The sequence below is a fragment of the Mesocricetus auratus genome, unplaced genomic scaffold, assembly GCF_017639785.1.
Source record: "Mesocricetus auratus isolate SY011 unplaced genomic scaffold, BCM_Maur_2.0 Super-Scaffold_2245, whole genome shotgun sequence".
Lineage (NCBI taxonomy): Eukaryota > Metazoa > Chordata > Mammalia > Rodentia > Cricetidae > Mesocricetus > Mesocricetus auratus.
Window position 1 is genome coordinate 12,121,041 of NW_024429180.1, and position 13,294 is coordinate 12,134,334.

Below are 13,294 nucleotides of genomic sequence, written 5' to 3' on the forward strand. Positions count from 1 at the left end.
TCAATAACTGACTATGTTGAAAGATTTGTCCTATTATACAACCTTCTTGTAGACCTTTCTTGTTACAAACCATTAAAATTCTGTCACTTCTCATCAGGACTCACTGGGGAAAAGCTTTCTACCTCAGTGGGAAATTTGGAAAACATTTATCTAGGCATACTATTCTGTATTTTTAAGCAAAATCCTGGTTTTGTATACATAATTTTAGTCTTTTCAAATTGCACTTGTTTTTCTCCAGCATTTTTAACCTGAACAGAATATTTTAGATCATATTCACTACTTTGTTGCTCTATATTTGTATATGATGTATATTAAAGTGAAATTTAGAATTATTGACATTGCTTAAAAAGTCGCAATTGTCTATATCAAAATGCCTTCTTGCATAAGAAATATCATGAATTCCTCAGAATAAGATAGTTAAAAGGGTAAAATATTAATATATATTTTACATTTTATTGTCAGATGTTTTTAAAATTTTGCATACTATAGTAAAACAATAGTAATAGTTATAGGAATAATTCATTTCTTACCAATGTCTCTCTTATTTTACAACTACTATAACATTTCACACTTTCATTGTATGTGTTTTTAATTTTAATTATCATTTTAAATTAAAATTATGTTTTATATATATCATAAATATAAATAATATTTCATGTATAAAATTCTTTGGGCAAAATATTATACAATTTCTAATATAATTCATTAAAAATTAAAAAGGGATCTTCCACAAACTTAAATTACTATAAGGTAAATAAAAGCAAATGTAGAAATTCTGTTATTAAAGTTCTGAATCTAAATATATATCCTCGTCCTTGAACATTCTTTGTTTTCTTCTGGTGGGTAATTTAAAATTTGTCCTTGAAATATTGCTTGATATTGCTTAAACACACAAGAGAAGGAGTTATTAAAAAATAAAATTTTAAGTCAGTATACAAAAGTCCTCAAAATTGCATAATTTAATACAACAACATATTAAACTTTGTAAGTGGGGAATTTTTGATAAATTGAATACTTGTAATCTGCTGTTATAGAAAAGCCTTTGATGAATTCATCACAGAGCATTAAAAGCAAATAAGGGACCTGGAGAGATGATGCAGCATGCGATGGTGCCTGTTGCCAAGCCTGACAACACGAAAGAGGAGAGAACAGACTTCCACAACTTGTTCCCATGTCCACATGCTCATTACAGGAGTTGCATGTGAACCCCTGTACATGATTCCCTACACAAATAAAGTTCAAAAAAACGTAACGGTTGTACAAGTTGGCATTCCACCCGTTTGTGTTTTTGAGTTTAGCCATTCTGACAGGAGTGAGATGTTATCTCAGAGTTGTTTTGATTTGCATTCCCCGGATGGTTAAAGATGTTGAGCACTTTCTCAAGTGCCTCTCAGCCATTTTAGACTCCTCTTTTGAGTATTCTCAATTTAGTTATGTAGCCCACTTTTTAATTGGATCCTTTGGTGTTTTGGAGACTTGCTTCTTGAGTTCTTTGTAACCTTGTTTCTAATAAATTTAAATTTAAAATAAAAAATATATAAAAAACATAAACATAACGGAGCATAAATAGAACAATCCCATATACGTTAATATTTCAAGTATAATGCTCTGTCTGGTGAAAAACACACGCATTCTGTGTGAGGTAACACAGACACAGAAAGACACACATGGTATGCACTCATTCATAAATGGAATTTAGACATAGAGTAACGGACAAACAGCCTACAATCCACACCACCAGAGAAGCTAGGAAACAAGGAGGACCTAAGAGAGACATACATGGATTCCCTGGGAGAAAGAGAAAGAGTTGAGATTTTCAGAGAAACTGGGACCATGCTGGAGGGGGTACAAGATAAAGAGGTGGCAGAACGGGAGTTGAGAAGAGGACTTGAGGGATCAGGAATGTTGGGGGAAGGACAGAGAAGAATAGCAAGAAAAGAGATATCTTAATAGAGGGAGCCATTATGAGCTTAACATTTGTTTTTCTTTTTGGTTTGACAAACCTTCACAACATCTGTGCTGCTGACGTAACTTTGGATAATTTTGACTCATATTCTAAAATAATTAAGATAATCTCATTGTTTTACAATGGTCATTTTATTGTCTGTTTATATTTATGAATCTTATTTATACAGTTACAATGGAGTTTCATCTCTTCTTAAGGTACTGCGGCCATCGAAGCTTGAACGAATTTACACCATACCCTTCTCCCACTCGCACCAAACAATGAAACATTCCAGAGCAAACAAGATACATGTAGCTTCCCTCTTTATCAAGCAGTGAAGTAATCGTGTGGAAACTGTTCAGCTCTGCACTGGCAGACTCATGGTTGCTATGAGTTCTGTACGGGCTGCAAAAATTCTTTAGAGGCACTCACTTTCTTTATAGACTTTTACAGTTTCACAGAACTTATTTTAGCTTATTGTAAAGATTTCAACAAAATTGCATAATCCACTTAAACATGCACACATAGGACACACTCCTAGGACAGCATCACTAACATGGAATTTACAGCTTTTCTTCTCATCTCAGAAGGAAATTAATACACTGCTGGCAATTGCACATACAGAATGTATTTTAGCAAAAACCAAATTCTGACTACTGTTTGAGAGTCATTTAACTGGATATTTGAGTAGTGAGAGCTAAGCTGTACAACACAGCTGCATTCTACTCAAATGTCGCTGATGTCTATTTTAGGATGACCTGAAACTATAAAATTTCTGTTGTTTTCTTAAATACTCCTTTCTTTTCATTAAAAAAAACAGTTAAAATATATTACATATCCATCCATTGCTTCTTCTTTCACAGATAATTATTTTAATCATTTCCAAATAATTTTGGAAAAGATAGTTTTGAATATGAATAAAAATAAACTCAGTATAAATGTGACTTTTCAGCAATTTGAATCATGTATGTAAATTATTGTCATTCTTCAATTATTTCTATTTTTCATCTACTACCATAGTCATCTCAGCTCAGTTATTACATGCATATTATTTTATACATTCAAAATATCTTGTTTTCTACATAATTTTTATTTATCCTCAGATGTTTTAATTGAAAATGCATATATTTTTCACATATGGAATTTTCTACTCTAAGTTTTATTTGCCTGTGGGCACAGATCTTATAAAATGTGAGCATTTTAATATTTAATTGCACAGATACAATGGAAAGAATGTATTATCAAACATTTTACTCTTTTGTAATGTTGCCAATCACAATATATTTATTGATAATGTAAAATGTAATTCTATTCCTTAAAATTTAAAACTCCAGAAAGGATCTTCCCTCATATTGATTGGGCAAGAAGGTCAATGAATGAATGTTCACCAAGAAGTTCTGTTCATATTTTATTCTGAATGCACTGGAGATAATTAAACTGCCAATAATCTTATAGCCTCATAAATGTCAACTTGTAATTTTCTTACACAACAAGAAAAGTCAAATAAACTTTTAGTAATATTAATTTGAGAATTTATGTAACTACAATTTATCATACAACTGCAACTAAATGATTACCAGTTGATTTCACTTTCACAGAATCTAAAACAAGATATAAAACTAGTATTCTTTATATATAAGTTCTCTGTGCTCAAATTTGAGCTTTATTTTTTCCTTCCCCAATATTATCACCTATTTTATATGATCTATTCATTTAACTAGTGTTATTCAAATTATGCCTGTAAGCTTCTCTCTGTACCATCAGACACAATTCTGCTAGAAAAATCATTTTTAAATAAAGTAATAAAAATCTTAATGTTTGTATAATAATATTTCATGGTAGAGATAAAGTTTTTTTTATAAAATAAAACAAGCTGCACTGGAAAAGAAGTCAAAACAGACACTCGAAGTAAACAGCAATGATTTAATGTAACCTAAATTTTATATTGGATAATTGTTATTTAAATTTTAACCTAAAACATTTTTCATATGTATATATGATTTATTTATTAGTACAATATTGTTTGGTTTTGATTTTTATATAATAAAGTATCTTTGGTTATATTGTAACAGCTCAATGTCTACTTGTAGCCTATGCTTCTTTTAAAATATCTCCATCTGTACATAAATATATTTTGCCTTATAGAAGTACAATTTACTTTAGTTTATAGGAAATATATTTAAGTGTGTTTAAATATCTAATATCCTTATGTTTAGGAAACTAAGAAGTTAGCAAGAATGGTAATAATGTGGTGGTTGCTTTTGTTAGTTTCTACTTTGTAAGTGATTACTCACATTTTTATAGTTTAAATGAAACCATCTATTACCCATCATTTTCTTGTGTGGAATGAGTTATTTTTTGATTTTTATATATTAATAGATGACCCTATTATGCAAGAGCATTGCATGGGTTTTTAGCCTTATAAACTGCACTTACCTGACAGAAATATGCAGCATATCAAGAGATGGTCATTAGTAACAATAAAGAGGCTAACTTCTGCTCATTCGCTTGAGATAGCTGCATATTCTTGGGAGTTATGGAGCTAAGAGAAGATCTTGTCTGACTACATTTCCTGAGCATCTGCTTGGACATATTACAAAATCCCCACTGGCAAAGGAAGTCTTCTATACAAATGTATATTTAAGGGTTTAGAAAATTAATAATGCATTCATTCACTTTGCCACCTAGAGAGAAGTGACAGCATGTCAGAAAATCTCATGATCATACATCCTAAGGATTTAGACATGAATGGGACTGAATGCATGGATCAAAGAACAGAGAACAATGGGTATCCAGACATCTCAGCAGGTACTGCCTGCAGGCATGTCTATCTTTGGCAGAACAATGCACAGAGAAGTCAATATCAGCTGTTCTAGTGACAGCAGCAAAATGTGACCCATGGATCTTTCTCCACAATTTGATGCTGCTCAGCAAGTAGGAATTTACACTCTGAAAATTAACTCTGAGAAAATTTATGGAAATAGTTGTGTTTGATTTCTGGCCTGTAAATCTGCAAGCACATTTTGGAAGTGTGCACAGATTCACATACAAAAATCCCCCCTACACACATATGAACATTGAGGCATACGGGCACAGGCTTAAAAGACAACCAACACAAACTGTAAGTATGTTTCTTCAATATGAAATTAATTATTTTTTATTAATTAATCTTTATTTCAATTGAAAACAATTTATATAGAGCAAAGGATAACCAACTTACAACCCATGACACCAGAGAAGCTAAGAACCAAGGAGGACCCTAAGAGAGACATATATGTACTGTATCCTCTGCCAGAAGGGGAAAGGCACAGGATCACTTGAATAAATTGGAAGCATGCAGGGATCTGGGTGGGAGGTATAAGAAAAAGAGGGAGAAGAGGAGATGGGAGGAGAACAGGAAGGATCAGGAAGGTACAGTTGGGAGAAGGAGAGCAAGGAAAGAGATGCCTTAATAGAGGGAGCCATTATGGGGCTAAGGAGAAATCTGGCACAGGAAAATTCCCAGGAATCCTTAAGGAAAACCCCAACTAAGAATCTAAGCAATAATAGAGAGGCTATCTTAAATGCCCATCTACTATAATGAGATTGATGACTACCTTAAATGCCATACTAGAGCCTTCATCCAGTAGTTGATGGAAGCAGAAGCAGAGTTTCACAGCTAAACACTGAGCCAAACTCCAGCAATCCAGCTGTTGAGAGGGAGAAATGATGAGCAAAGGAGTCAAGACTATGCTGGGAAAACCCACAAAAGCAACTGACCTAAGAAAGTGGGCTTACAGACTCCAGACCGACAGCTGGTGAACCTGTGGAAAGCTGAACCAGGCCCCTTGAATGTGGATTTCAGTTGGGAGACCTAGGCAGTCTATGGGACCTCAGGCAGTGGAACAAAAATTTATCCCTAGTGTATGAAGTGGCTGTTTGAAGCCCATTCCATATGGTGGGATACTCTCTCAGCATAGTTCCAGGGTGGGGGGGGGCTCAATCCTGCCCCGAATGATGTGAAAGACTTTGGTGATCCACCATGGGAGAAATCACCCTTTCTCTGATTAATTTGTAAACTAAAGATATGCTATTAATTTTTCTAGATATCCTTCAAATCACAAATGAATCTAACTTGTACTATGTACTATAGAGAATATTTTAGGGAGTTTCTAAGTGTATGATATACAGCAATATCAAGTACTTGTTTCAAATAAATTTCTATGCTGAGAAAATAAAGATGTTGTACATCTGGGAGCCCACTCTTCAGGAAACTGAGATAGGAGAATCTGTCTCCTAAGCTAACTTATCCTAAACTAAGATAAAGTGAAATGCACAGTTCAATGTGAAATCAATTAAAAAAATTCCCTGCTTCCTTTCTATTAAATAGGAAAGAGATATTGTCAGTATTTTTGGTAAAGTTCTAAATAAAATGTCAATTGAATCATGTGGTAACTTGAATGTTATTATCTCCCCCACCCATAAGCTCATAGGCAGTGGAGATATTGGGAGGTGTGGACTTAGTGAAGAAAGAGTGACATTATTGAAGGAAGTTTGTGACTGTGGAGGTGGGCTTTTAGGTTTCCTTGTTCAGTGTGACAGTCAAGTCACTTCCTGTTACCTTCTGATCAAGCACCATGTCTACCCGCAAGCTGCATAACCCCCACCATGATGAAAACACGCTGAACCTCTGAATTGTAAGCCATAACCTCATTGAAATATTTAGCTTTATAATAGTTGCTGAGGTCATGCTGTGTTTTTACAGTGATAGAAACAATATCTAAGACAAATAGAAAACTTACTTATATACATATGTACTTTTCAAACAAGTCTATAAGTAGTAATTGCAATATAATAATTTATTTCTTGTACCTATTATTTTAAAACTTACCTGAAGATTCAAATGATCTTTGAAATCAACAAGCATTGCAATTTCTGCATAGCTAGAAACTATGCATTCTAGAAATATTAAGATGTCCCAATGAACACCCCTTTGTACCAAATCATCAGCATGTGATTTATGGATGTTCAGTTTGTTTCTGTCTCATTGTCATTTTTCTGTTCATTCAGAAAGAGAGAATCCATTTAGCTTATGAAATGCTCTAAGATACAGTCAAAAGCATATAAAAGTTTTTTTTTTTAATTTTAAGACAATCTGTGACCTGTAGCATGACCCCATTTTGAAGTAGTGCCAATCATCTTTTTCAAGTCTGCACAAGAGGGATTTAGTTTACTGTTAGATACTAATTACTGATGATAACATAGCTATGAATAATAGTCTTGAAAATATTTTTATCTGTGTAAGCTTCAAATTTTGGGATATGTATAGAAGGCTATGGCTCACTCTGTAACAGAACTTTGAGAATGTAATCATGGATAAGCCTGAAATGTGTATGGTCCTTATTCCTACTTTTCATGGATTCTTGAGACTTCACAGCATGATTGAAGCAATGTAGCCATATAAGCTGCTTTACAAAAGTAAAAACTGCTAATTTCTAATTGTATGATCATCTGTTCTATAAATGAGGATATGCTACATTATCATTGGATCAGATTTGGAATATTCCAGCCTCTGCTAATTGCCTACAAATTCTCAGGAAATCAAGGACCCTACAAAACTCTACAGATCTCCATGATCAATAACTAATGAGCTCAAACTTGTGCAGGTAGCATATTAATCATCACAAGCAATCATCAAGACTGAAATTCCCATGCCAATCCCATAAGGAAGACTGCATAATATACACCGTTTACTCTTTATCTTACAGCCATTCCTCTTCCTCTCCCATGAAAGTCTTCAGGGGTACGAGGAAAAATATAGATATCCCATTTAAGGTAAACTTTTAATCTTAGTTTACATACAAAATTTGACAAGCTATGAGTTTTGTAAGTAAGTGCACCTCCAGAAAAAAATCAGAAAAAATGAGATACTCTGAAAATAGATGAAAACAACAACAATCTTTGGTTTTAAACAAAAATATTTAAAATAAACTTTAATAATCATATAGCATAAGCATTTAGCAAAACAATAAAAATAGTTTACCGGTACAACCTATGTTCTTTCCTACCACAGGCTTTTTGAGAATACCAGCAGTTAGTTTTCTTCTCCAGAGAAAGACTAAAACCCCATGAAAAATATCACCTGGCTATACCTGTAATTTTTATGCTACTATTTAACCAATGGGGACATATTGTGTATTGAGAAGTTAGTGACATAGAATTATATGGTGCACAGGTTATTATGTCTATTAATAATTGTTTCCCAACAGTCCACATTGCTTACCAAAACAATAGACACCAGTAAGAAGGAAGAAAACTCCTAGATCAGTACCAGTTTTATTTCTGCGACTCCTGAAGCAAAAACATGTAGAACCTCCACTAAAAATGTCTTATCATCTTATTCTTCTGCGCATCCAATGAACAAAAGGCATGGATTGTATCTTTTAGATTTGTTGTACTTCAAAGTCCACTAGTAACTCCACCCACGCACACATGCATATTCAAAAAATCCAAAATACAAAAAAATTTTATTATAGTCACTTCTCACTGCTATGTTGTCCTCAAGAACTTGATTGTAACAACCTGTTCAGGAAGGGACAGCATACTGAGTCAGTGGACTTAACATCTAAACTGTTACCACTCTAGAAGATTCAAAGCAATTGGATAGTTTCCAAAATGCATGGATGTTCTATGTATGCTGTTGGGAGAAAAAAAAGCATAATCACCTGTCCAACCCAACTGTGAACAGTGCTAGCTTCAAAAGTGTTGGACTGGTCAGAGATGCCTAAAGTTGCAGTAGTGTTAAAACCATTATGAAAATCACCAATCACTATCTGCTTAGATTTAAAGCGCATTTAACAAGATTGGATTCATACCCAGTACCTTACACTGGGTGGGCCTCAGGCCCTAAATGAGAACCCAATGCTCATAACCTGCTGAATGTATATAATGATAATGTTTCACCTAAGTTCTCTTTTTTATATCCATATATTAGAACATTAATTCACAACAACACTTCAGAGAAGTTGTCTTTTGCAAAATATACAATGATTTCATTCAGAGGTCACAAACTGATTACTGCTGCAATAATAAGAGTATATGGAACGTGCAGCACTAAGAGGGACATGCATGTTAAGGCTCATGGATCTACACTTGGAAAGGGGGAAAGTTATAAGAACTAGAGGTAGTGGACATCTTCAGGGACATGGTATTTTAGAGAAATGACAGTGCAGTTGCACAGATGAATTTACAGGTGACCATGGCTGTGTGTGCAAGACATGTGTAACATGAGGCCATCTAAAACCTCCTAAGTGACAGGGAATAGACTCATGAATTATGATTCCTAGCTGATGATGTCATGGCAATGGCAGTCTTTAAGGAGTAGAATGATCCCATTTCTTCAGGAATGCAATTTCAGTAATGCATCTAACAGATGATCATGTATATATGCACACACAAACCACAGTAAATGGACTCACTGTGTTTTAAAATAGAACACATTAAGTTGAGGGAGGAAAGCATTAGGACAATAGTGAAGGTATTTGTGGAGAAGAAACAGTGATGAGTGATTTGATCAAAATATTTTACATGGATATAGACATTCCCAAACAAAATCAAAACACTAAACAAAATTTGCTGAGAAGTTTAGACAAAATCAAGTGCTGATGCTCCAAATGCTCTACAGCTGATGCTGTAGAGAGGAGACTGAGAGTCCAGGGAAGCAGCTGTTCCTCCGGCAGCATCAGGTAAACCGGCCGGCTTCCTGGCCTGTGTTCCAGTGCCTGCAGATTGCCTGGCAACTGCACAGAGCTCTCAATCCCGGCGGGAGCCAAACACCCCAGACTCCAGATCTTCTTTCCCACCAACGAGACCAGGATCCAGAGGAGCCAGGGAAACCAGGGGAGTAGCTGTTCCGGATCAGGTACAACAGGACGCAGCATAGGGTCCAGGCGACCAGGTAGGAGGATAAGCGCTGCAGATTCCTGTTCTTCTCCACCCATGGGACCAGCACTTGGACAAGGAATAGAAGAACCACCAGATTATTGGACTTGCTAGCACTCACCAAAAGGGAACTCTGGTCCCCAGACCAGTAAGGGGCTCTGTCTGCACCCACTAGAAGAAGAGATGGGAAAGAGACAATACAAAAACACACTCAGCAACAGAAAAACAAATATGGCACTGCCAGTTTCTAGAGACTCCACACCAGCAAGACCCCAACATTTCAATGCGAATGAAGCAGAAGAGAAGGACCTTAAAAGCACTTTCATGAAAATGATAGTGGCCCTAAAAGAGGATATAGTAAAATCCCTCAAAGAAATGGAAGAAAAAAACAAACCAAAAAATGCAAGAAATGGAAGAAAAAACAAACCAAAAAATGCAAGAATTGGAAGAAAAAACAAACCAAAAAAGGCAGGAAATGGAAGAAGAAACGAAGCAAAAAATGCAAGAAATGGAAGAAAAACAAAGCAAAAATGCAAGAATTGGAAGAAGAAACATACCAAAAAAGGCAGGAAATGGAAGAAGAAACAAAGCAAAAAATGCAAGAAATGGAAGAAAAAACAAAGCAAAAAAATGAAAAAAAAATGGAAGAAGAAACAAACCAAAAAAGGCAGGAAATGGAAGAAGAAACAAAGCACAAAATGCAAGAAATGGAACAAAAAGCAAACCAAAAAAATGCAAGAAATGGAAGAAAGAACAAAACAAAAAATTCATAAAAGGCAACAAATGGATGAAAAGATAAACAGAAAATTGCAAGAAGCAATGCAAACACTGCAAAGGTTGAAAACTGAAATAGAGACATTAAAAAAAACACAATCTGAAGAAAGGCAGAAAATAGAAAAGCTGGACACACAGTCAGGAACTACCGATACAAGCATTACCAACAGAATAGAAGAGATGGAAGGGAGAATCTCAAGTGTTGAAGATACACTAGATGAAATGGATTTATCAACCAAAGAAAACCTTAAATCCAACAAATCCTTAACACAAAACATCCAGGAAATATGGGACACCATGAAAAGACCAAACCTAAGAATAATAGGTGTAGAAGAAGGAGAAGAAATCCACCTCAAAGGGGCAGAAGCCATATTCAACAAAAATCATAGAAGAAAACTTTCCCAACCTTAAGAAAGACATGCCAATGAAGGTACAAGAAGCCTACAGAACACCAAATAGAGTGGACCACAAAAAAAATCCCCTTGCCACATAATAATCAAGACCCCAAATATACAGAATAAAGAAAGAATCTTAAGAGCAGCTAAGGAAAACGGTCAAGTAACATATAAAGGCAGACCTATCATAATTACACCTGATTTCTCCATGGAAACTCTGAAAGCCAGAAGGTACTGGATACATATTCTACCTACACTAAGAGAACATGGATGCCACCCCAGACTTCTATACCCAGCAAAGCTCTCAATCACTATAGACAGAGAAAACAAGATATTCCATGACAAAACTAGATTCAAGCAATATGTGTCCACTGACCCAGCCCTACAGAAAATTTTGGATGGAAAACTCCAACCCAAGGAAGCTAACTACAACCAGAAAAACATAGGCATTAGAGAATCCATCTCTACCAACAGCCAAAAGAACAAAGAGGTGAAATTCCACACACAATTCCACCAACAACAACCATTGTAAATCAAAGAAGGATGAGCAATCAATGGTCATTAATATCCCTCAATAATAATGGCCTTAACTCACCCATAAAAAGACACAGACTAGCAGAATGGATTCAAAGACAGAACCCTTCCTTCTGCTGCATACAAGAAGCACACCTCACCCTCAAAGACAGACATTACCTGAGAGTTAAAGGTTGGGAAAAAATTTTCAATCAAATGGACCCAAGAAACAAGCAGGGGTAGCAATCCTAATATCTAACAAATTAGACTTTAAAATAAAATCAATCAAAAGAGATGAAGGGGGTTATTACATACTCATAACAGGTGAAACCCACCAAGATGAAGTGTCTATCCTGAACATCTATGCCCCAAATACAAAGGCATCCACATTCATTAAAGAAACATTATTAGAACTTAAATCTCATCTAAAGCCCCACACGGTTATAGTGGGAGATTTGAACACACCACTCTCACCACTAGACAGGAATACCAGACAGAAACTCAACAAAGAAGCAAAGGGTCTAATAGAAGTAATGACCCAACAGGGATTGACAGATATCTATAGAACATTTCATCCACATAAAAAAGAATATACCTTCTTCTCATCACCACATGGAACCTTCTCAAAAATCACATACTTGGCAACATATCAAACCTCATCAGCTACAAAAAAATTGGAATAACTCCATGCATCTTATCAGACCACCATGCTTTAAAATTAGAATTCAACAACAACACAAATTTCAGAAAAACTACAAACTCATGGAAATTGAATAATGCTCAACTGCACCATCCCTGGGTCAAAGAGGAAATAAAAAATGAAATTAAAGACTTCCTCGAATTCAATGTGAATGAAGACACAACATACCCAAACCTATGGGACACTTTGAAAGCAGTGCTACAGGGCAAGTTCATAGCACTAAGTGCTCACATGAAGAAACAGGAGAACAGTTATACCAGAGAATTAACATCACAGCTGAAAGCTCTAGAACACAAAGAAGCAAACTCCCCCAGGAGGAGTAGACGCCAGGAAATAATCAAATTGAGGGCTGAAATCAATAAAGTAGAAACCAGGAAAACAATACAAAGAATCAATGCAACGAAGCGTTGGTTCTTTGAGAAAATCAAGAAGATAGACAAACCTGTGTCCAAACTTAAAAACAGCAGATAGTGAACACTCAAATTAACAAAATCAGAAATGAAAAGGGGGACATAACAACAGACTCTGAGGAAATCCAGAGAATCATTAGGTCATACTTTGAAAACCTGTACTCCACAAATTCGAAAATTTAAAGGAAACGGATGACTTCCTGGATAGCTATCACTTGCCAAAACTAAGTCAAGAAGAGATAAGCAATTTAAATAGACCTATAACCCCTATGGAAATAGAAGCAGTCATCAAAAGTCTCCCAACCAAAAAAAGTCCAGGTCCAGATGTCCTCAGTGCAGAATTCTACCAGAAATTCAAAGAACAGCTTATACCAATTCTTCTCAAAGTTTTCCACACAAGAGAAGCAGAAGGGTCTTTGCCAAACTCTTTCTATGAGGCTTCAATAACCTTGATCCCCAAGCCACACAAAGATACAACTAAGAAAGAGATCTTCAGACCAATATCCCTCATGAACATTGATGCAAAAATACTCAATCAAATACTGGCAAATCGGATCTAAGAACACATCAAAACAGTCATTCACCACGATCAAGTAGGTTTCATCCCAGGGATGCAGGGATGGCTCAACATATGAAA